This window comes from Hirundo rustica, chromosome 2, assembly GCF_015227805.2.
Source record: "Hirundo rustica isolate bHirRus1 chromosome 2, bHirRus1.pri.v3, whole genome shotgun sequence".
In the NCBI taxonomy this organism is placed as follows: Eukaryota; Metazoa; Chordata; class Aves; order Passeriformes; family Hirundinidae; genus Hirundo; species Hirundo rustica.
The window spans coordinates 90,458,004-90,480,870 of NC_053451.1; the positions used below are offsets into that span (position 1 = coordinate 90,458,004).

Genomic DNA, 22,867 nt, shown 5'->3' on the forward strand with positions numbered 1-22,867 from the left:
CCTGGCCCGGCAGGGCCCGCTTTGCCCCGCCCCGCGGTCCCGGAGCCGTCCTCCCGGCAGAGGGGAGGGAGCCACCCAGGCTGTCCCTGCCCGTCCTTCCTGCGCTGGGGCGGGGGAGCAGCGGCCCTCCGGGCAGGCAAGGGGGAGCCCGGGGAGCTCCTCCCGCGCGATCCCGGCAGCGGCAGCGGCAGGAAGGGCAGGGCGGGGGCGGGGGCTGTGCCTGTGCCGGGGGGGGGCGGTTCGCGGAGGAGGGGCTGCCGCCGCCGCCGCCGCCGGGCGCAGCAGGCAGAGGGAAGGCAGAGAGCGGAGCTGCTGCCGCCGTTGCCGCCGCCGAGGGCCAGGGCCTTGGACGCGTCCGGCGAAGAGAGCAGAAGGAGAAGGAAGGGGAAGAGGGGGGAGCCAGCTGGCCGCTCTCGGAGGACGCGGCCCGCATCCGCCTGGGGAAGGGCAGAGGGAAGCGGAGAGGGAGCGAGCGGGCGCCGCCGCCGCCGAGGAGACAAAGAAGCGGAGCCCGCCTGGGCTGGGAGCCTCCCCGCCGCCGCCGCCCGCCCCGCTCCGCTCCCCGCCGGCCGGCCGGAGGTGAGCGCGGCCGCGGGCGGGACTGGGATTGGGCTGGGGCGGGGGCTTGGGCCCGCCGCAAACTTGTGGCAGCCGCGGGGGACGACGCCGGGAAGGGGCGCCGGGAGCGGGGGAAAGGCGAGTGTCACCTGGGCGGCCGAGGCTCCGCGGCCGCCCCCCGCAGGAGGGGGCCCCTACCTGCCGGGGGTGGCACGGGGGGCCCGGAGCGGGAGGAGGCGTTTGTGTGCCACGTCCAGTTGCGGGGGGGGGGGGGCTCGGGGGCGGCTCCTCCTCATCCTCCCGAGTTGCTGCTTGTGTGTGTGCGTGCGTGTGACAGCCGCTGCTTTGTGCCGCCCGGCTGGGGGGTAGCGCCGGGCCGGGACGCCACCCCCCACACCCCTCGCGGGGCTCCGGTGAATGGAGGCGGCGTATCCGGCGGCCGCGGGGCAGCGCCGGGGGAAGGCGGGCAGCGCCTCTCGGCCGGAGCGCGGCGCAGCCCGAAAGTTTCCCGAGCCGGGAGCGGGCGCGCCGCCGCCCCGCACGGGGACCGGCGGGCGGCCGGGCACACCGGGCTGCGGCGGGGACATATGGCCCTCGGCCTGCTCAGCTCGTTTTTCTTTCCCTCACCTACTTTCGACTTCAGTAGGGTTGAGACCGGGGCTTTTCTCAAGGAGTGCGGTGCGCTGTGGCCTCGGTCGATGCCAGTGTGGGTAAGGGACATAAAGGTAAAATTACATCTCATGTACTGAGTGTTCCGCGAAGCGCATTCCTGTGTGTTTTGGGAAGAAAATTATTGACGCTTTTAAGTTTTCTTGCCTTGTTTAAAATTAAAAATGTGCCCAGGCTAACAGCTACCCCTTGCTGGCGGAGTAGGCACTTTGGCCTATCTCAGATCAGGTTGTCAGATCGGGATTCAGGTTTGTAATTCAGGTCTGACCTGCAGCTGGCTGATCGTGAGGGCTCTCGGCTCTAGTTCCTAGGTTAATATCTTCCACTGTTTTTTAACAGTGCGTGTGGCCCTCTGCGTGCATCGGGGTTATTCCGCGAGTTCTATGTAGCATTTCACTCGAAACTGTCACGTTTTTGTAAAACAAAGAGAAACATTTTGTTATTTTAAAAGTTGAATGGTGACTGAAAGTCGGCGAGAATTTAAAGCACTCTTCAGCTTGAACAGTGTTTCTTCGCATGAAGCATTTTTGTTTCTGAGGAACATACTGCTGCTGTTCTAGCAGCTAAACGTGTGAGAGTTAGATTTCTCTTTCATGAAATGCGGTAGTGGCCTTTGTAAAAACAAAATTTCATGGCTTAACCACGCGTGGTTTGTGTCATTGGGAGTTTGGACTCGTAACTTAATATGGAGGAATTTGAAAGGACTCACTAGGTAGGAGATTATGAAGAATTTCTGTTTGAAAGTACTTGTTTTGCCATTGCTTTTTAGGAATCTGAAGCAGTCAGCACCACATAGATGATGTTAATGTTACTGTGTTTTCATTTTTAGGATTGTCATTTCTGATGTAATGTTGTTGCTTCTCTGAAATATTGATTTCACAACTCTGGAAATTGAAAGCCTCTGTCTCACCCAAGTGCATTTAAGAAGTTAAGCAGATTGCTTTGTCTTTGTAACTGACTTTCTTCTTGTGACTTTGACAGAAGATGTCACTTTTGGGAACAATGAATAAATGTAGCAATAGAAGGCACCTGTACCATGAAGATCAAGGCTGTAATTAGCAAATATTTTTATATAGGCCATGAAACAGATACAGATTCATTATAATGTTAGCTCTTATTGCTGTTGTTCTGTCATTGCAACCTTAGTTGTTGCATTTGCTTCCTACTTCTACCACATTACATTTCTGATTGTTTTTGTGAGAAAAAAAGGATACACAAATTCTCTTTTGCTATATTTTCCCAAAACAAATAGCAGAGTTAGCCCTTGATAGTCTGGATGATCCTTTTTATTACATCCTGGCTACTGAACATATGATAAATTCAGAACTGCAGCCTTGGCCTTGTTGCCATACCGAAGGGGAGCTTATCTCCTTTTCTGCTCTTCTTTGTTGTCCTGGCTAGCTGTCTGAAAGCGTAAGTAAAGGTGTTTGCTCTCTTCCGTGTCACCTCACATCTTCTGTTAGCTAAAGAAGAGGCACAAGGTCAGGAGTGTCTGCTGCTTTTCCAGCCTTAGTTTTTTTGTGCCTTGTGTTGCTGTTGGTATGTTAATCCTTTGCAGCACTCATGGCTTTCCTCAGTAGAAACTATAACAGTAGCGACTCGAAAAGTGATACCCAGATAGCTCTGTTTTACTGGTAGTGGTCTTGAGCAGCAGCAAAACTACCCAGAGTATCTGCATTTTTCATGCTCCTTGAGCATAAAAGCTGCTTCCAGACTCATGGAGACAGGTGCTGTATCAATTTACTTGCCGCAGGTTTGAAATCAAAACCAAGGCATCTTGGAGTGTAATGCGAATGTTCTAGAAAAACATTTTCTATTTGTATTGAGGGACTGATGGTTTCTAAGCTGTGGATATTCAAAACCCACTGTGTTTTGAGGAAGGAGGATTGCTAATAATTGTGGATTTATTAGAGATGTTTGGAGGAGTTTTTTGATAGCTGAAAACTGAAACCAGATGCTGCCATGTTTTTGGTTAGTTTAGTCAGCCCAGGGTGAGGTGCTGGGTGCTTGTCGCTGGACACCCTGCTCCCCCAAAGCAGGTCATCTGGCATGTCGATGAGGCACAATTGAGGCACCCTGCAGGAGAGCTGCTTTCTGCTTCTCATGACATAATAAACTTAAAAGTAGTATGCTTTGTCCTTGTATTTACTAGGTATACAGAAATATTGTAGAACAATAGTTTCCAGGGAGTGAAAGCCAGGAATTTTTACTAGTTCCTAAAGTGAATGATATTTAGAGAGCTGGGGTGGTGTTAGTAATGTGGGAAATGGCATTGTTTTGCTGTGCTGAGATAAAGAGGTGAGGCCTGCACTAATCATTTCACTTGTGCACCATTGTTCGGTCTTTACTACATGAGATCCTGGTACACCTTTTGAGAAATGACTTTTCTGCCTGTTTTGCTTTGCAGATTTATGCGTGTTGGCCCAGAAATCCAAAAGTTATGTGTTTTAGGTAGTACCAATTGAAATTTTTCCTTCAAATTAATTAGGCCCATTAGTTTTCTCATAATAATGTAGTCAACAGTGTTCTGCCCAATTAAACTATTGCTCTGTTCAGTAGTGGGTAAAGTAATTCTTCTAAAAGCTAAGTTTTTGTTGTTTTGTTTTGTTTTGTTTTGTTTTTTTCCTTGAAGTAATCTTTTTCCACATCATAAGAATTCTTAATTGATTCATAAATGCTAATGACATGAGTAAGTTGAAAGTGCATTGAAATATGAAATATATATTTTTTATATTCAATTAAGTATATGTGACACAACAAATCAATTTGTTTCTCACCATTAATGAAGGGAGTTAATATTTTAAACCCAGCATAAATAATAACTTTGTGTGCAATGAGGTGGCCTGACAGTGTAAATTTTTAAGCTTTCACAGAGTTCTGCAAATTTTAAGAATTCAGGTACAGAGGAATAAATCTTGATTAGAGAATAGCAACTCATTGCATTTTAGATTACTGCAGCTATACATAAAACCCTGGTGTCAGTAAAGTTTTAGAAATACTCATTCTGTGAAAAACATTTGTTAGAGTGGAAGCTCATGCGTGCTGGTATAGCTTGTATTTGTTCACAGTTGTAGAGAAAAACTTTGTGGCTTAGAGGCTTTTTTGCACTGTGGGTTTGCTGTGCTGGTTTTGGTCCTGATCGCGTTAACCAGTATTAATATGGTGACATGTAACTACTGTTGATTATTCAGTGGAGCTGATAGTGTGATGAACGTGGGACAGTCAGCAGGTTCCTGAAGTCTCAAAAGTGTTCTTACACTTACAATCGTGACAAAATACAGGTGCAAAATAAAATGCTGTACGGGTGTGATTTTACCTTACCCAGTTTTCCTCAACTCATATCAGTTACTGTATGCAGAGTACACACAACCATAGAAACAGATGTGAAAACAGGTAGTGAGATATACCACAGATAGAATATAGCAGAAATTTTATTAGAAAAAAATGTAGATGCATGTTTACAGAAGCAGGTAGCAACTGTCTTAGGCAACCTCCTTTTAAAAGTCTTTTTAAAGTTAATTAAATTAATTACAAACTTTGTTTCAAAGAAGATGTTTAATCACAAAAAGAAATATAGTTAGGTAGCCTGTTGTGTTTCAACAATTGTGCTCTTTGGATAGTTGGGGCATCAATAACCAAAAATAAATTAACAGGCCTTCGGTTATTACCTATTTGATATAAAGGCCAATTTTAGCCTTCTGAGCTGTTTGAAGTTTCTACATTCCAGAAATGATCAGAGTATTTATGAGGGCCTTAATAAAGAGAAGTGGCATGAGTGTGAAAGCAGGTCCTGAAGTTTATGGAGAAGCTAGAGGCTGTGGATGCTCTTCCTGATGCAGTCCTCTGAGTCTTCTCACTCTTCCAGTGTGAGAAACTGCTTTTAGCTGTGTGCAGTCTCTTGCCTGTCTTTCCCTAGATCAGCTCTGTGCAAATACAGAGGAGCCCTCAGACCCTGCGAGAGAACAGGAAGAGGCTAACAAAGGCAGGTGCTTTTTGCTAATGCTGGGGTAGGATTATTGGTTCTGCTAGCAGTGCATCATTTAAAAAGTGTGTAGGTTTTTTTTTTTTTAAGAAAGCTCTTGGAAAAAGAAATTGTCAATTTTGCTTCAGATTTAACTATATTGTTCTAACTTATATTATTTTCAAGAAGTCATTAAACATGGTCTTATAACCTTTCCTTCAGAGTAAGATTATATCCTTGCAAGGGTGGGAAGCTGTAGAAAGGAATGATGATATTTATTAAGCATATAAACTATAGATGAAGCATAGTAGGATTTTCTAACTTGTCTTTGTCAAATTTAAGTTGGCTGAAATAACGCTTTTTGTATACTAATTAAGTATTGCTTAACTATATAGTAAAATAAAACACTTAATTCCTTCGGTTTTTCATGGGTTTGGGAGAGAAGAGGAGCACTATGTCCTGTTAAAACTTACTCTATATATGGAGAGTTAAACTGCTGTATTACTCTAATTTTTTTAGAGCATCCTGGACTAATAAATGTTTCAAGGAGCAGCTATTAATGAAGTCTTCTGTTTAGCAAAACCTAGAACTGATACCAAAGAAGAGTCCCAAGCATTGATCATACTGATCTCTTGGATTTAGTGCGGTGAGGACACTCTCAACATACCACGGCTGCAAGGATTTTCCTTCCTGCTCTTACAACAGCAGTGGATCCATCATACTTGTTTTCTCCTACATCCATTGTGTGTTGGACTTGGCTCCCAGTGCCATCCTGGGCCACTGCTGTTTCTAGGGAGCTGACTTCTTAGTTGACATCCTAATGATGTTTTGAATGACGACAAGGAAAGTATTTTTCAACCTTTTAATGCAGAAGGAGAGATATGTGGCTCTATGATATGCTCTCAGGCTGAATTTTGATAGCTGTCATGACAACAAATGACACGTTCATTTCCCTGAATGGATGGTGTCCTTCCAGACACACACAGAGTGTTATCAAATTTGACAGGTCTTGAATGATGGCATGTCAGGTATTCTGGATTCCACCACAGGAGACTTGGGCTACTGCAAATGCACATTGCCACCTGGCTTAGCAAACTTTAGGTTTTTTCTTGGGTTTGAGTTCAGGTTTTTCTTAGTTTGTTTTTACAAGTATCCTTTGAGTTTTCATTTTAAATAGATTTAATATTGGTTGAAAATTTAGTCGGTAGTTTTAGATTTGAAATTTGTTTGCTGAATAGTAGAAGAAGAAAAAAAAGGTAGTTGGACTTCATCTAGACAATTTACAGATGCATGCATTTTAAATGCCTTCAGTATTTTTAGTAATAATTTCAGCAAAATCAGAAGGATAGGTTTTGAGTATTTTGTTAGGTTGGAAATGTGCACTCTGTTCACTGTTTTTTTTCGTTTTCTGTTAGTGCTGTCAGTCAGTGATGGTACAAACACTCCATGGTAGTTCAGCTGTAGAGTCAGGGCCAGGAGCTGACACCTGTGTAGATGAGCTGCAAACAGGGGCAGTCAGTGGCACAGATGGCTTATTTGGTTTATTTATAGGCTTGGCTGTTGTTTATATGTAAGGTTGTAATCTCAGTTGGCCAGGTGTTTCTGGTTTAACTGGACTGAAGAAGTCCCGTAAGTTGGGTAAAACCCTATAAGTGCTGAGTTTTGTGTGTTTTGTATTGCAATGTTAAACTGGATTATGGTCTGTCAGTATCTAGTGCTCTGGTAACTGACTCAAATGACCTGCAAACAGCAGTTTTTCATGCATGGTGGTATATTTATTTATTTATAGTTATTAATTATTTTGGTTAGCAATACCATCTGGCTATACATGTAACATAAGTGAAATGATAATTGGTACCATTTAGGTGCTGGTTTGTATCTTTAGTTAGTCCTTCCTACCAGAACTTTGAATTCTGTGTATGTAGCAATTTTGGAAATGCAGGTTAAGACATAGAATTTTTCCCAGTGAGTATTGAAATTTTATAAAAATCCCTGCTATTTTTTCAGATTTGTGGTTTTAATTAGGAATGTTTTTGTTCCAGTCATAAATGAAGGTGGTTATAGTATATGTTGTTTAATTGTGCTTTCCTTTAATCATTGCATGTTGAATGCAAAAAATGTAGGTGGCATTTATAGGTATAAAGATGGGTATTTCTACATCAAAAAAAGAGTGAAGCCATTTAGAGTATAAACATCCTGATCTTTACCTTTCTCGTCTTTCAGAAAAAAAGATGAAAAGAAAAATTGATGATCAATCTCCTTCCTTTACATTTCAGGTCTGTAGGCAGTCTTTCTGCTAGTGCTGCAGGGATAATATAGAAATAATTATATTGTGGGCTATTCATAAATTCACACTGTTTTGAATTCCATTTAATTCAAATAGAGAAAGAAATTAATGCTAATATCCCAAATAATTAATGCTATAATAAAGTATCTGCTTCCCACTTGACACTGAATGACTTATGTTCTGTTACATCAAAAGACCTAAATCATTTTGAACATTCAGTATTAGAATTCTAGTTCATGAATATTAGAAATTTAATCAGATATCTCAGTAAGGACTGTGTGGATTGTATTGAGCTTAAACACTGGTAATCACAAAGCTTGTGTTTAGCACAGGTATCAAAATATGACACATCATTTTTATGAGTTTTGAGGCTCATAAGGGATGCATGGGGAATCATAATGAACTGAAATGTTATAGACTTCCTATGGCAGAAAACTGTTAAAGTCTGGATAATGTCATTACTGTGACAATGTGTGTCTTCCTCAGTTAGTCTTGTCTTATAATGCTCTTGGTTGTATTCCTTCAGGATCTTTTCTGGTTTTGCTGACAGGAGATTATGGATGTTTATTTTATTCAGGTATTTCTTACACCTCTCTGGAAGACACAACATCAAAGCTTTGCCAAAGTTCCATTCTTTGTTTTGTATCCCCACTTCTCCCTCCATTGCTGTGGCCCTGTGAAAATGGAAACATGTGCTTAGTACCCCTAGTGGTCCTATTGGAGTGATTGTCTCTTATTTGCAAAACACGAAGCTGAGCCATATGTACATCTTTTCCAAGACAGGGACCACTGTTATTATTGCAGGCCATTTCTTTTTTAGTTACACATTCTTTACTTGTCACAACATGTATATTGAATTATGGAACTTCTGCTGTAGTGTCACACAGCCAGCTTATTTTTAGAGACAGACTTTATGCCTATACATTGTTTATGACATTACTTTTCCAGCAGTTCCATAAAGTCACTGTGGCTCCTAGTAGTTAAGGATTGTTTAATGAACAGTAATACTGGGCTGTTACAGAACAGGTGTGGATCAGGCAGTGCTTGATATAATGCCTGCTTAAGTTGATGGAAAAGGAAGTTAGTCCTTCAGGGGAGAAACAAAGAATTAGTTAGTTTGGTGTTTTGTTTAAAAACATGGAAACCTAGAATTTAAAACTGACAACCAAAATTAATGAAAACAGGAAAAAAAAGGGAAAACTAAAATGTGATACAAGAAAGGCTCTTAAATGCATTGACAGTTGTAATTCCTGTTTTGGAGGAACCAAGGTTTGAAAACAAGTACATTAATGCAGATCATGGAAATTCATAACTTTTTAAATGCTTTGCCCCCCATGTTTTAACTGTATTAGATTGTTTAATGGTGCAGCTAGACTTGATTTCAATGTTCTCTTATAAAAGTCTTTTCAGCTTGCCCTTGTGATTTGTCTGTTCTGTTCTTTGGGTTTTTTTGGGTTTTTTTAGTGATTAAGTAGCTGGTTATTTGGATTTCTTTGAGTTAATATAAGTGATATACTTGTGGTTACAAAAATTTACCATACATAACTGCAATCGGAATTAATGGCCATTGACTTATTCTTCTGCAGCAATGGCATACGTACTATTACTGAGTGTACATAGCATTTGAAGCAGCTTGGTATTTAGTAGATTATACTGTGCTTGCTAAGCAGGTAGTAAAATTTTAAATGCTTCATTCTTCAAAAGTAGCAATCCTGAATCTGATGTCAATGAGTCATGAATGCAGGTTAGTCAAGGTGGAGTTGTGCTAGAGAAGAGGTCATTTTTCCAATGCCACTCCCTGGTCAGCTCTGCCTGCCTGTTGCCCACCTGACTGGTAGCATCCCTTGGCTTTTTCTCTAGTGCTATTTTCCTGCCACAGGGTTTTTTTGAATGTGAGGGATGTGCCTAGTTTGCAGGATGTCATGCCTGATGTTAAGCAGCCGTATTTCAGTGGATTTTAAATTGTTGATACTGTTGTTCAGAACTGTGACACTTACTAGATATTAAGAAAATGCCCACAAAACCCAACAACAATCAAAACTCCAAACCTCAATATTAATATTTGCACCTGGTATCAATATAATTCATAGTTTTGGCAGTTGTGTACATGCACCTTTAGATTTTCTTAGGGAAGCGCCATTTTATTTTATGAATCTGTAAATTCTTAATTCAAGAAAAAACTTTGATTTAGTTGGTGCATACCTTGATTATTGTGCTATCTAAACTGATGGCGATCACCTGTGTCTTTGCTTTGTTAATCTTTTCCCTCCTCTTTTTCCATTGCACAGTATTTTGTAGATAATTAGGATTGGGAATAGCCTTGATTGTGAGTGGACATGTTTTTGGGTTGTCTGTAATCCATTCATACGGCAGAAATATTTAAGCAAAGAAAATAAAATATTAGATAAAACTAGAAAAAAATGTATTCTGTCTAGTGTGATTACACACATTTGGGAATGAGTAAGACTGGAACATTGCAGTTACATGATGTGCGGAAGTAGAGTTGGTTGATGAGATTTCTGAAATGAGGATACACTTGAACCCTTGCTTACAAGATTTCTCTAATTGTTTTTAACTTCCTTCTATGATTATGTTCTGGAATTGTGTTAGGGTATCGGGTCACATGGGTCAGTCAATACATATCTTTCCTTAAATAAGAAGAAACATTTTTGCATTGAGAAATGCAAACTTTTTGCATTATTTTTCTAGTTTTTTCAGTGACATTGATTTGAAATACTGTAAATTTATGGCAGGCAAAAATGACGGTGTGTAACCGTTTTGCGGAGAAATGTTTTCCTGCAGCTGCTGTATGCAACTGATCATTATATGTTGTCTTGTATCACACAGCCCTTTGCTCTAATACCTCTAACCAAAGCATCCAAATCGGCCTCCTTACCCCATCTCCCTTCTGTTCCCTTCGCAGTACAGGGTAGCACCTGTCAGTGCCTCAGAAATGCACATCCTGTGGTTAATGCACTCTTTCCAAGCAGCAGAGGGCTGTCAGGTAGCTGAATGGCGTCCAGCTGCTGTGTTATGGAGCCCTTTGTCTAACGATCTGCTATTAAAGTTCCCGTGGAGGCTATTACTCATGTATTCCTCATGCCGGAAGAGTCTTTCCATTAAATTAACAGCTGTGAATAGGATTTGAATGAAGATATTTTTGGTAGTGTTTTGTTGGCTCTCTATTCTAACTATGTAGCTGCACAGAGTCACAGAAATGAGGTTGTCTGTTTGCTTATATCTGCTCAGGGCAGGAGAAAGTGTAGGGTGCTTTACAGGTTATTCCGTTGAATAGCGTGTTCTCATTTTCTACCTTCATATGTATATGCTTGCAACTTGATATTTGGGAATGATTAATTAAATCCAACCCCAATGTGGTCCAAATTAGGGTAGGATTTGCCAGTATAAACTGGCTTTGGGCTAAGATGAAGTGTATAAAAATAACACTGTACTTTCCTTTACCGTGCATCCTCCTCCTTCTGCTTGTCCACTCTTTATAGTGCAGGAGAGCTGCCATAGAGAGAATTGTGTGATGAGGTTCAGCACTGGATCCCAGTGTCATAGGGTGTTGGGGGAATGGTGGAAGCAATATTATTTCAGTTTTTTTCTGTTTTCCAATAGCTGGAAATTCTCTTTTCTGTAATATTTCTTCAGAACATTGCTGTTCTGGAAAGTCTGTGTTGTTCTGTACTGAAATGAAGTGTAGCCTGGGGTTTTCAGCTTGTAGATGTACTGTAATATACTTAGTGGCAGTTGCTGATTCTCAGGACTTTATATGCAACACTGATCTGAAACTTATAAATTTTAAGGGCAGGTAGAGGAAAGAGCTGGAAAATAGAAATCTTGAGTTCAGTAAGAGTTAGATGAAGGATGTATGATTCACAGTTAGTAGCCTTATATGTATATGTAGATTTTAAAAAGTTTCATGTGGGCATACTTCCAAGATTGTTTTTTAAAGTAATTGTTTTGTACTTATCAGCTTTTGCAGCAAAGTGGACATAATGCAGGTTGCTGAGTCATTGACCCTTGTAACCAACAATTTGTATGTCTTCACCTTGTTTAGCTTCATACCAAGAATCAGTAGAAATGTGATTTTTATATAAAATCACTAGGTGGATATACTTGTTCACAAAGGAAAGACTTAAATTTTTCTCTGGTATGTCTAATTTTTTATCATTATGTATGGACTTACAGAATGTGCTCAGCTGAGATTGATCACTGGTGTGTGAAATGACCAAATTATAACAATGGAAGGTTTTCTGAGGTGGGTAATATATTTTCATATGTAGCTTCCAGCAATGACTTTACTACACTGAAGACCACGCTTTCTATGCTTCTGTTATTGAAATGTAGTGCTCTGATCGTTTTTCTGCTGAACTTCAATTTAGAACTTCATCTGGAAAACATCCGAGGAAAAAGCATCAAAGCAAGATAATAATTGTCTTGGAATGCAGGAAGGTCTTTTAAGTATAGAATTAAAATAGGTAGCAAGAGCTTGATAAAGTGCATTGGGCACCTTAAAGGCTAAATCTGTAAGTAAGAAAGGAAAGAACTGGCATGTACCTTGATGTTGTAATAGTTTGCTAACCATTCATACAGGAAGTAAACTTCTGCATTCTTACTGTTTATAGCTTTGTTTCCCATCTTGAATCTTTTGGCTTTGCTTTACCTAAAGGATTGTTACCACTTTACTGAAAGTTCCTCAAGAACTATATTGCCAGTCGCAGAGTCCCGAGTTGGTCCTCTGCTGCACTTCAAAGCCACCAGGTGAACTCTTCCGAATATTTAATCAACTGAGTTATGATCCTCAAGCCACTTATGAATGTGTTTAGTTAAGTTTTCTGAGGTTTGGATTTGGGACTTTGTAAAGAAAAGCACGCACATATGGGAAGAAGAAAATGATGATTAAAAGAAATGTATGCACAGTTGAGAATTGGTTCTGGCTCTTCGGCATTTTAGGTGTGCCAGTGTGAGAACGGTTTCTCTAGTTCTTCTGTCAGTATAGCAATAGCTGTGGGAGGATGGTTGTTGGAGTCCAGGGCATTCCTGGAGGGTCAGGGACCTGGGCAGGGGGGTCTGGGACCCCAGCCCAGAGCTCAGAGAGACACTGCTTTGATTTCAGTCCATGGGAAAAACTTCCTACACTGAGAGAAGGTTTACAGACCACAAGAATGTGAAATAATAGTAGTTTAGCTTATCACAGGGTGAGAAAATAGTAGTTTTAGGTTCCTAGCATTGAAGTGAATGGGGACAAGATGGAGAATCTGGGGCATTGTCTCCTTCTTCTTCTTCTCCTTCCCTCACTCCATTGCTGCATTGACGTGGCACAAAGTAGTTAGTGAGGATTGGGTCAAAGTAAAGATGACCTTTTTAGTAATAGTGATAGACATGGGTAAGAAATAGTAAACAAGAAATACGTAGCAATTAGTATAAAAGATAAGGACAACCCAGCTCGGGGGGAGACGTGAGGAATCCATGCAGCTGCGAACATCTTGTCGGTCTCCGAGAAAATTGTAAGATAAGAAACAATAAACAAAGTATGCAACGTTGAAAAATCTAAACCTGAGAACTCCGTCTCTTCCTTCGGCTTGGCTCGGAGCTGTGCAGGGGAGCAAAGGACCCTGAAACCACCTGAACATTGGGGAAAGCCCCCGACAGATGGTGGTGTGCATGAGGCTTCAACAGCTGACAGCTTTTTTGTTTTCTACAACTGCAATTAAAAGTATCATAGACATTGAATTTCACACTGCTTTTATTGGAAGAGTGATTAAAGAAGAAATGTAATCTGTATTATCCAGGAACACTTCTGTGTATCATGCTGAAGTCATTCAGATTTTCCTTTCTTTACAGTAGGTCTGGATCTGTCATACACAGATTTTGGCGGTTCATGAATTGTTCTGGCTGCACCAGCAGATGGTTTCAATGCCATCTACAAAATATATGGAAAGGTCTGTAAAGTGCCGATTTTCTAGGATTTTGTTTGGTTTTGCTATGCTTTGTAGTGAATATTAAATTGTTCACGGAACATACTTTATTTGTCTGCTGGGCACAGTAAAATCTTGCTGTAGCATGTGGAAGCCACTTTTCATCCCACCCACAAGCTCAGTGTACCTGAAAAACCCATTTATTGGCTGTGGAGCGTGTTGCGGAGAGATCTGCTCTTCAGCCTAAATCTTAGCAGACATGGGGATTTTCTTCACCTCTTGTATTATGGAGGACTCTTCTGCTTGCTTTAGTTTCTACATTGTCTTTTCAGCTCAGCCCACACATTTTTCTTGCTTTTCTAGGAATAGCTTCCCTAGATGGCAACACCAGCGGCTGGCAGCTCTGTGCTAGTTACACCTGGGGAAAAAGCCCTGGCTTTCTCAAAGCCCTCTGCCTCACTCAAAGCAGTGAGCAGATACACTCATGGTTAGGAGATGTGAGTGGCAGGTGTGTGGTAGTCTTGTCTCTGCATGGCTGAAACCCTCATCAGCTGGAGCATCTGAATGGATCCCGGTCTGGGAAGAACTTGATGGATTAGTGTAGTGGAGGAGTGTCTATGTTACATATCTCATTTGATGCTGCTGTGAGGTGTTTTATGTGCTGGCAAATACACTCTCCCAGATATGGTCGAAATGCTCTTGATTTTCTTCTTTACTCATAGAGATGTTGCAGTACATCTGGATTCCACTCTGATAATAGAATCACCTGTATTTCTTTGCTATTTTTTTCCAAGTCACTTCTGCATACTTGGACAAATAGCACACATACACTGTCTGCAAAACAGGTATATCTATGGAATATGCACATGGGAAGTTTGTTACAGATTATAGAATCCACCTCTCTGGAGTAAGATTATTTTCTTGATTTCTGTGTGTGTTTAAAAACATAAAGTCCCCCCTAAAGTGTGTCTTGTCAACAGAGTTACTACTCCGTGGAGGAGGGGTAAAATGATGTGTTATGATAACTTACGTTTCAAGATGCAGTATGAGGTTTAAAGAGAGGAATTGTTTGTGCCTACAAAAAGGAGAATTATTCTGTTTCTCTGTATCTGCTATTTCATCCTTGAAAGAAAAAAGCAAGGAGGAAAGTTGTTGTGGTCATGTAATGTTACTAGATCTCAGTTTACTAGTCTGAGTTTTCTTTCTTAGAAAAGAAAGATCATTTAATCACAGATTGCAAATAATGGAAATTAGACACCCCTGGAAAGCAGAAGGAAGAATTTGTTGATTTCTACCTACAGAACAGGATTTGCTCATTTTGGCAATAGCAAGATGTTTAGTTCAGCTCTGCCAATTTTTTTTTTTGAAATCTAGCTCTAATTTGCTGAGCTTGGAGACAGTGTGATTATTTCAGCCAGCAGGAGGGCCTTATTTCTTTTGTCAGGTTTTTTTTAAAAATCTGTTTGCTAAGTCTTTGGGGTTTTCTTAGGAGGGTTTTGGGGCTTTTTTGAATGTTACTTCATCATGTGCAGCATTAAACATTTTATGCAGGAATGAGAAGTAATTATTTCTTCTTCAGTTGGTTCACACTGGAATAGCCATAAAACCCTTGATCCTGATTCTCCACTGTTCTGCTGCTTGTAAATCATTTACTTTGTGCTCCAAGTGCAATGTGTTTGTATAAATCTACTATTGATGTTGATGTATCATTTCTACTTCAGTCTCACTTAAGGCAAGTGTAAATAACTTTTCAGAGTTGCAAAACAGTAGGGAAATAAGCCTCCACAAGCTAAGGCATCAGATTTATTTTCTGGGGCAAATGAAGAGGTTCTTTGAAGCCTGATCAAAGCCCAGCCCTCCAGTTGTGCATACTATAAAGGTGGTGGCGTTTGAGCAGAATTTGTTGGCTTCAGGAGTTTTGGTTTTGTGGTGGTTTGTTGTTGTTGTTGTTTTTTTTTTTTTTCCTTTATTGAGGCTTTATATCTCTGGAACTCATATTCAATGTATTTCTGGAAATGACAAGTGTAATGCCATATGGCATACCAGATTTCAAGCCACTCTGAGGTGCATGAGTGAATTTTAAGAGTGCCTGGAAGAAATGAATGAAAACCACATTCTCAACTTTATCTATTGCTGAGCACTGTAGGCAGAGGAACGGGAAGGCTTTGAAGTAAATTCTGCTGGAGGGATTGTGTGCTTATTTCTGAGCCACCATCCTAATGCAGCAAGGTGTAGATATAATTTATGTTTCAAAATACGCACTAATTTCAGCAGGGCTGTCGGTTTATGTGCTGCTGTGCTATTCTGGGAGATGGTAAGAAATACTGAGCATCTTTTTGCTGCTGGCAACTGTTACCATTTTCAATTCTTCATTTCCAACCCTTTTTGTGCCTAAACCTCTCTTTCAGAGTTTAATGCCTGAACTTAATTCTTAAGTATTGTTGAACTGTTATTTCTGTATATGCTCTGCTTCCTTAAAAGGTTCTGTATTGATTACACTTTGGAGAGATTTTTTTAAACTTTTGTTATTTAGTAAAAGCTGAGGAAGCATTACTGAAGGTATTTGTACCAGGGTTATTTTTCATTCTGGAGACTTTATATAAACCTTTTAAATGCAGAAAAGGTGTTTGGGGAAGTTGTGTCAGGTTTTGGTTATAAAAAGCATCTCCTCCTTGCAGAGGGCAAGCTATTAAGGTAGTTCTTAAGATCAGTTGTGCGATCAGCTCACACAATTCTGTGAATTTTCTTCAGAATCAAAGACAATTAATTTTGAAGGGTTTTTTAATGTAGAAAGAGGGAAACGCACTTGTGAGATAGCTTATTTGAGCGATTAATATTTTGCCACAATAGTTGCTTAGCTGGTAGAATTTGTTAAAATTAATTCTTTCTTCCTCTAACGATACGAGAGTGTTCACAGGGGAAATCATGTTATGCTACTAAATCCTTTCCCCCAAATTTATCTTTTAAAAAAGATACTTTGATACAGTAATTGTTCATGAACCACGTGGTGCTCTTTGATTTGGGTGAAACCTGAAGGCTTTTCATAAGAATCTGAGTTTCCTCTATGTTAGGTCATCTGCATGCTTCAATTTAGCTTGCTGTGTGCCAGTTAATTGCTGTTTCTGACCTTGAAGTTTCTGACCTTGAATGAAAGAGTATGTTACGTGTTCCAGTTGTTTCAAGAAGATGACAGCAAAGGAATGATCTTGCAGTGATGTAAAGCAGCAGTTTTACAGGTGTTTATGATTACCAACGTTTGTGATGTTCTCATACACACGGTGGAAAAATGTTTTCCTTCTTCCTAGAAAATACTGGTTTGTTAGGTCTGTGTTATTTAATGAATCAGTTTGCCAAGGTTGGATGCCCTGATGAGTTGAGAAGCAGGAAGCTGTGGTTCTTGCCAGCGGCAGCAGGAGGGCCGAGAGCTGCCCTTGGGATCTGTGTGTGTACAATCCTCTGGCCCTTGGGACAGCTCTCCCTGGTAGGAGGTCACAGTTGGGAGCCTGTGGGGAGTTTCTAATGCTGAGAGTATGTCCTCTTGGGTGACAGCGGCAACTATTGGAAAATTCATGGAGTTTTCACAGAGGAGAAAACAATATCCCTTCTTTCTTTCTGGATATTTTTTGGTTTTGGGTTTTTTTTTTCCCTTGGTGTGTGATATGTTTTCGAATTATCTTCCTCTTTCTGATACAATGGATTTTTTTTCAATAATTTAAGCAAACTTTTTTTTAATACAAAACTTGAGTTCATATCTGTATTCCACTTAAAGATTTCCAGAGTACAGAGATCCGCGCAATAGCAATACGTCATTGTTCTTTGCTTTTGAAATTCTGTGAAACCATACATAGCACCAAGTATATATTCATTGAAAAAAATCATTTGAAATCAAGAATTTGGAATTTCTGAAATGTAATTTCTGTGTGTTATGGTAGGAATAAAATAAAGGACATTTTAGAGTTTTTAACTTTACCTGCTTTATGCACAAACAATTTTGAAACATTAAGTTTTGTGTCAGAATGGCAATATACTTCTCAAATTTCTATCCATATAGAAACTGGTTTTGGAATGGTTTAAGAGGGGTATTAACTGTGAATTTATTAATTTGTCCTCTTTCTTCATACATCTGTTTCAAAACTCTTCTTCCAACTTTTCTAGGAAGTCTGTGTATATTCATATCTTTACAGAAACCTGTGTAAGAGACTCTTAGGAAAAAAATCACAAAACGGAACATGTAGTCAGCCATTTGAAGAAACCCTGTCTGCCGAACTTTTCATCATGTGTCTCTGACTTGGATCAGAATTAGAAGTAAACATCTCCTCAATTCTTCCCTTTCTGAAAGACTGACTTGAATATGTTAGTATTTTGTTTTCTTTCAGGATTAAAGTTTAATCTGTCAAATACAAAACCCTAGCTAAAACCTGAGCTCTTTTGGTGTAATAGTCAATGCAGGTGATATGCATTTCCTTTATTGTGTATAAATGTTCTTAAATGTATTATCTCAGAAATTTCAGTGTATCAAAATCAGTGTTTATTCTGAAGCTATTACCAGCCAACCCTTATTTTCTATCAAATTCTTCTGAATACTGTAATGATTGGTGGTTGGTTGTCATCAGTTGAAGTTAAAACTAAGCTCTGCATAGGTCTTCTGTGTGTATTTTTCCTTCCCTGTCTGTGAAGGGAATTGCTAACTGCTTAAAACCTTTCTGCATCTCTTTCAGTGTTCCTCTAACATTTTGGCTGGTTTTGTCTTCTTTGTCTGTGTTTACACTGGTTTACCTTCTCATGTGAGTTACCCTTACCAGCCACTTACTAAAGAACTACATCTGCTATCCATGTTCTTGTTTTGAAAACACCAGCAGAGAGCAGTTCTGAAATAAAACTGATTGCATGCCTATCCAAGCTTTATTGCTTGGTAGATATTGCAGGTAATGGCACTAAGGAAGATATGATAGCATGCGTTCACAATCAGAATGTATCCCTGGTAGATTTGTAATCTCGTTTATGTCTTGGTACTGTTTAGAGAAACTCGGTAGACCTGAAGCAGAGCTCTTGCTGCCCTTAGGCCATCAATTTACGCATACTTCTGGTTCGGCAAGCCTTCTTTGAAATCATAGATGTATGTGGTTGGCCTGTTTTGTTTTGGGTTGTTTTTTTTAGTGAAAAATTGTTCCATGGCATTTGGTGGTAATTGGCCTGAGTCAGTCATCTGCGATGGGGCGGGAGAGGGGGGTAATCCTGCCCTGCTGAGAATCACCGAAATCTTGTGATTCTGATTGAGGACCCCATGATCTCATACCATTTTTTGGTAAAGCTTTTATAGAGATACACAAGATGCCATTCAAAGTTTGTGGATGTGTGTGTGTTAGTCTAATAGTTTATTCTTTAATTTGACGTTATAAATTTGACTGATTAACATGTGCCACTAACTTTCCAAAGCTGGTGCTTAAGTTGGGATTATCTTCTCTTCTGCTCACTAGTGTAAATTGTCTTCAAGTAGCAGGTCCATGCAGTCCTCCTGCCTCTCCGCTCCAGGGAGAGCACTGATAGGAAAGAGAAGGGTTTTTTGCCTGTGGAGACATTGAAAGGCTGGACAAAGAAACAGTAGTACCACCGTCCTTTGAGGTGGTTCTTCCTTCAAGCTTTATTCAAACAGGAGGCATTTTTGCCCTGTGACAGTTTAGTTTCGTTCTCAGACCCGAAGTGCTCATTTTGAAGCTCCCATCAGGTTGTATTCTGCAGAAAAGAGGAGTCATGTTTCTGTGGTGAAGCCAGCTAGCTTATTTAGGAGCAAAGCTAAAACTGGCTTCTGAAACAAAAGCTAAGCAAAGTTTATCCTTACAGTGTGGCACAATCTACTTCAAAATTTTGTTACATAGGCATAGAAACCCATGCTAGAAATTTTGGTTGGTATGTCCTCTGTAGGGTTGCTCTTTTTTCTGCCTTCTGTTTCCTTTGTATCTCATGAAGTAAGATAGTAATATGTCTTGAATGGAACTAAATTGCCCTGAATTGCTTTGCTTTGGGTATTTTTTGAAATGTTGAATATTGACTGACTCTTCTCGAGCTCATTAATGCCCATCATCAGCAGGAAACGTAAGAATGCTGAGTGAAGGAAGTTTGCACACGTAAAGTTACTACAAGCTGGTAAAATGCAAGGTGCGAATAATTTTTTTTTGGCATAGGAATGAATGAATGGTGTACCCAGTTATGGTGTCAGAACCAGTACTAGATGATTCATCATGCTTTTTATCCTTGATACTGTTTTGTCATGGTGGGTTTATTTCTAATTCCTGGAGCATCACCAAAATTTTGAATCCTGTTCACACAGCATGTCTGTTCCGGGGGTGATTTTTTTTTTTTAATGTTTTTTTTGTTTGCCACCATATGTCAATGTGCTAAGAATGTGAAGCTTGTTGTATTGCCTTCTTAAGGTACCTAGTGCTTCTAAAAATTCAGTAGCTATAATTTGAGCACTTGATATGTTCATATTCTATAGGTAGGTTCTAGTTTTGAAAATACGTAATTCTTACTGGGAACTGCTATTTTATATTTGTCAAGAAGAAAGCATTTGTGGCATTTGTGATATTGCTGATTTAAATGAAAGGTTGCCATAACTAATTTTTTTGGAGAAAAGTTGTATGTGTGCTTTAGCAATTAACAGTGAATATTTGAGACTGTTGCTCTTAGGGTTCATTTCATAGATTTTGTGTTCTAAAACATGTGGGATGCTTGTGCTCTTTTGCAGTTTGTGATATAAAACTTCCCTAATGGATCTGTTCTTTTTAAAGGATCCATATTTGCCATCATAGTCTACTGAAAGGAATGGTAAATTACTAAGAAAACCAATATAGTTGAAATCATGCAGAAAGGAGAGGAAATTGTTCTGCCTCCTTTAAAGTTAACCAGAATTTTTGAAATTATTTAATCATACAAGTACAATTTAATGCTTCCAGATCTTTATTAGTTTTAAAAAAACTCAGGGGTGATACTCTTAGCTTAATTTTTAGGCAAAGATGTTCAGGCAAAGATCATAAAGCCGTGTCTTCATATTTCTCTTAGCAAAGCTTCTGTTCCTGCAGGTCAGTGAAGCCATTTTAAAGTGTGTCCTGAAAACCCCGTGGAAATACACAAGAAAAGCCCATGGGATTGAGTAATATGCATGGAAAAATGTCTCTGCCTTTTGTTTCCTTTTGTCACAGAAAGGGAAAAAAAACCCAAACCCCAACCTGATGTTATTGTCTTTTAATCTCCCCTGCACCAAGAAAGCTCTGGCCCAGATCTTCCCATTTTAATTGTGGAATTGAAGTACAAACCTTGAAGTTACCTAATTATCCTCCCTCCCCCGATCAGTATCCTCTCTTTCTCTCTCTCTCTCTCTCTCTCGTTTATCTGTTTCTCAGGTCAGCAGGCATGTAGAGGACCAAATTTAATAAAACTGTAGCTAGAATTGTTTAATGAAATGACTGAAATATTTAAAAGTCTGTTCTTGAAACTTTGAGCTGTTCTGTACTAGAAACCAAGCGTTTGGCATGTGTGCTTGAAAGTAGACAGCTTATGTTTTCTTGGCTTTTGTTTTTTAGCAGCAGATCATCTGTTTAAATGGCATTGTGACATTTTGATTTCTAGCCTGCATGAGGAAGATGATTTAGTCAGGTTAGCTATTGAGAAAGAGCTATTCAACAAGGCTCTTGTGTACCTTTCAGAGAGAGCTTTGACTGTTGTGACTGCCTACTACAAATGTGGGATTTTTAATTTGTTTTCTTGCTGTTTTTTGTTCCCAAAAGAAAGGACAGACCTGGACATCTATAAATGTTTGGTTTGGGTAGTTGGATGAAGAGAGGGACACATGATTATTATATATCCATAAATCAACTGCACTGAAGTGATGAGGTATTCAAAGCTTCTGAAAGTTGTCTAAATTTATTTTGAAATATTTAGCAATGACAGTTTTTAAAATCCAGATAGGATCTTATTTTTAAAAATTTAATCATCTTTTCAGTAGCCTTCAGATTGGTGAGGTTTTGTTTTGATCTCCCCCCCCTGTTTTCCAACTTGAAGTAACCCTGTGTCAAAAGGTTCCTTACCCAGGAAATCTTTAAAAAGCAACAGACAAACAAAATGACCCCTAGCAAACAAGAAAATGAAAACTGGGACACCATTGGAGTGAATGTTGAATTCACTTGGTGGTTGTTATGGTTTACATATGTTTTGACGACCGGGACAAACTTCTGTGCCACAAGCAGAAGGAGCAGTTGTTTGAGAACTATGTAATAGTGACAGTCTTCTTCATGGGATGATGGGAAGAAGAGGCATTTCCCAAGTCTTTCTGAAATGCCTGGCAGAGAAAGGTAGCTCTGAATTTTCTTTCTTGTAAATGAAATTTTATTAAGCTGCGATTGCTATCTATGTCATACTATAAAGATGGTTGAAAAATGTGCTGATTCTCATTTTATTCAGTTTATTGTCATACCGTATGGGATTTAAATGAGACCTAATGGAGTCATAATTGGATTTGATTGGATTTGCAGTGCCTGTGTGACACGAGGGAGGATTCATGGTACTGTGCTCAGTCTCTTGTAGAGAGCAAACGCAAAAATTAAATCTCATACAGTACTGGAAACAAATAGATTGTTTGAATATATCCTTAAAAGAAAGGAAACTTGAGGAAAATTGTAGCTCAAGAATTTTGTTCAAGGCTTTGTCAAAATGCTTCTAACAGGCTCAATGACTGCATGATTCAGTTGGGAGATATTTTCAATTAAGCATATATTTTCATAGCTATATTAACTGTATATTTTCAGTATATTAACTGTATATTATATGTAAATATGATAAAGTTATTATTAGTTTAGAAGTTTAGTTAAAATTTTTGTGTCTGATATTCTCTGTTATGCTTTAACAGCAGAAAACATCTGGGTTACTGATTTGAATTTGGTTCAAACCAGTAATATCCAAAATTGCTGCCTTGCAAAGAGATGTCTGTGAATATCTCTGAAAATGGATTTTGAGATTAAATGCTGTAGGAAAATGATAGCTGCTCTTCATTGGCACTGCTTTTGAATTAAGGATATCTTGAGTTCTGGAGTGCAAGCCTGCATTTTTGTATTAGGTGTTTCTTTGAATTTTTTGAATTAGCTCTATACCCTAAAATGTACCAGATTTTGACCAAGGAAATTTCTTGTTTTGAGACTTTTCTGAGTATCGCTAATGACCGTATTCAGGAAAAAAACAGAAACAAAAAATATCCACCTCTAATCGTGTGAGTTTTGGTGTAAGAAGCACAGACTTGGAATATGCAGTCCTAAATATAGCCAGCCACATTAATAATGAATGCTTTACTCTCTCCTGAATTTTATGCTGTTTTGTTACCAGAAGCACTTGCAATATATATAAAGTGAATTATATCTTTACCACTGAAAATATTCTGGACAGATCAGGATTAGAAACTTTGTCTAAACCAGTCTGCTA

The 22,867-nt window shown here is 39.6% G+C and overlaps 1 protein-coding gene across 3 annotated transcripts in view; it reads left to right on the forward strand.

The window, feature by feature from the left end:
- Positions 1 to 286: 286 nt before the first annotated feature.
- NCK2 (NCK adaptor protein 2) overlaps positions 287 to 22,867 on the forward strand; it is an 85,558-nt gene continuing 62,977 nt past the window's right edge. For 2 of the 3 annotated variants that reach the window (XM_058419453.1, XM_040056518.2), the window contains exon 1: positions 287 to 579. The gene's annotated coding sequence lies outside the window, so the exon portion shown is untranslated. Of the gene's footprint in view, positions 580 to 1,218; positions 1,284 to 22,867 lie in introns of those variants that run through there. The other variant, XM_040056517.2, reaches the window with a different exon arrangement.